Consider the following 2,607-nt stretch of genomic DNA (forward strand, 5'->3'; position numbering starts at 1 on the left):
AGAGAGAGAGAGAGAGAGAGAGAGAGACATTACCAGAGACCCCTGCTGTGGTCCTGGTCTCCTGTAAGCCAGTACAATGTCTGCAAGATAAGAAAGTGGGAGTTAAAAAGAAGCACACAGACAGAGACTTGAGAGAAACAGAGCTCTAAGGACACCCTATATTTATTCATTACAAGTGTGGGAAGGGAGAAAATAGGTCAGGCCTTTGGATACTTGCTGATAAGAAGTATAAAGCAATCAGGAGTGTAGAATGAGGGCAAACACATATATTTGCTGATGAGAACAAATGTTTAATTCAGAGGGGAAGATTTAGTTGGAGTCAGTTGAACTTGACTGGGAGTGAACTCAGCCAAGCTCTGCTACTTCCAATGTAACATATAAACATTTGGAGGGGCAAGAAGCTTGTACCTCTATATATAATACTGCACAAAGGTGTTTGCTACATCTCCTCCTTTCTTTTTTGTTAATAGCAGCAGCTGCAACAGGGTGAGTTAGCATGGTGTCTAGATATTGATTGGTTATAATTTCTGCATGGCATGATATGTCTGTTTGTTTCTGGGTCTCAGCGGCAGGTGGTGCATCGTATCTGGTGATCTCTGCAGGTCTGAGTTTGCTTTCTGTTGGAACACAAGCATACCCTATATTATTAATTGTGTTGAGCCCTTTTACATTTTTGTTAGAACATCTTTAGAGAACACTTGTGTCTAGAACATGTCTGTAGATTCATATTTATATCAATAGAGTTTTGATGGATTATATTTGCTTTTCAAAAGTGGTTTAAAAACTTTTAATGAAGGTAACAAGAGAAGATAAAAAATCTAGTTTAGCTTGTGGAAGTAATTGTACTCCTCCCTTTTTGCTTATGTACTTGTGTTTTTAGGGAAAAGTGAGTATGCCCAACAATGGCTTTTTCTTGTGGATTATAAGGGCCTTTATTCTTGAGTGAGCTGTCTATAAAATTTTTCTTATTTTAAAGGGCTACTCCAACTGTGGTTAGAAGAGAAAGGGTGTAGTATCAATCCAACTACTTTAAGCTGAGAAGGGTCAATGTGGGAAAGACCACAGTTATGGAACCACTCTAGGGAGCTAATTTAACAGGCCTTACATTGAAGTCATGCTGTAATTTATGAATTATAAACTCTCTATATAAAGTCAGCCTGGTGGATTGAGGTTTGGCACTATATAGACAATAATAAACAAAAGTTTTAAAAGAAATTTGAACATGTATAGTTAAAGTATAAGCACTAAAATAAAAGGCAGTTTGGGGAAAAAGACATTTTTAGAAACTGTTTTTAAGGAACTAAAATAGCAATTGTAACCCAATGACTTTTGGACCATTTCACTAATGGAATTTATCTATAAGTCTGACATTTTGTCATAATTTTCTGACATTAGCTGTAAAAATATTTAAAAATTAATACTTGGGGCTGGGGATTTAGCTCAGTGGTTCCACCACCTGCCTTACAAGCAGAAGGTCCCAAGTTCAATACCCAGTACCACAAAAAAAAGAAAAAATAATACTTAAAAAACAATTTCAGCTAAAATATTTTAAAACTCCTGTTGAGAGTGCTTATAAATTTTAACATAGGTGTCTTTTAGTCTAAATGCACTTTATATTTAGATAACATACATGACATATTTTGTTTCTTACCCTAAAAAACAATGCCTCCACTCCAAATAAACCATGGTCAAAACAAAGAAAGTATTCAAGATGATATCAGTCCCATTTGTCTACAATCCTGGTGTTGTGTGGATGACAAGCAGCAGCCAGTTATGGAAAGTGATATATCCAAGGTAAATGCTGAATCCATTAACATGTTTCCATTTTGAAACCATTCTTAAAGAATATCATAAATGAGGTCACACTATCCTCATAGCAGTCTAGGAGAGCAACTATGTCACCTGGATTTATGTTTGCACTAATAAAGAACTGATAGTTTTTGAAATTAGCAAGGATGTGCTTGATTTGTTTTGCAGCCCCTTTTGTAGAAGGTATTACTCTTTCTGGTCTGTTTTTCAAGTTTGCCTTTGATTGATTTAATATAGTCTTTGATGAACTTCTTGTAGGCCCCTTTTGTGAAGCTGGTTTTCAGCAAGTGATGGTCAGGACAACATCAACACCAGTGACTACTGTGCTTTTGTTACCTTTTACCTCCAGTCCTTCAGTGGAGGTATTTCCACCAATGAGTGAGTCATCAGTGTTACCCTCCATTCTACTGACCATCTTGCCCTCCACCTCCAGGTAGAGCTCTTCTGTGATCTCTTGGATCTTATAAATGTTGAAGAACATCTCTTCCTTGCTGATGAGGTCCCGATAGATATTCATGATGTTGGCTGAAGGGAGAGGATGGCTGGGCTAGTTTAAAAGGAACCCTGAGGTTGGAAGAAGAGTCCTGCAACAGGAGTGGTGCTGGGTGGGGATGGGGCTGAGCAGATAATATTTTGTACAAGAAATGTTCTTTAGAGGAGTTTTTGGTTTTTCATTTACAGGGGATATTTTATTCATATATTAAAATCACTGTCACTTTTTAAAATATCTTCCTGCTCTCCTAATTATTAGTTGTTGGGAAAGACAGTCTCATGCCCACAGCCTATTGACTCTCACAC

At 37.2% G+C, this 2,607-nt stretch overlaps 1 pseudogene; it reads right to left on the bottom strand.

The window, feature by feature from the left end:
• Positions 1–1,580: 1,580 nt before the first annotated feature.
• LOC104859686 lies at positions 1,581–2,326 on the bottom strand (annotated as a pseudogene).
• Positions 2,327–2,607: the final 281 nt, after the last annotated feature.

The sequence above is a fragment of the Fukomys damarensis genome, unplaced genomic scaffold (assembly GCF_012274545.1).
Source record: "Fukomys damarensis isolate Sample0158 unplaced genomic scaffold, DMR_v1.0_HiC HiC_scaffold_39, whole genome shotgun sequence".
Lineage (NCBI taxonomy): Eukaryota > Metazoa > Chordata > Mammalia > Rodentia > Bathyergidae > Fukomys > Fukomys damarensis.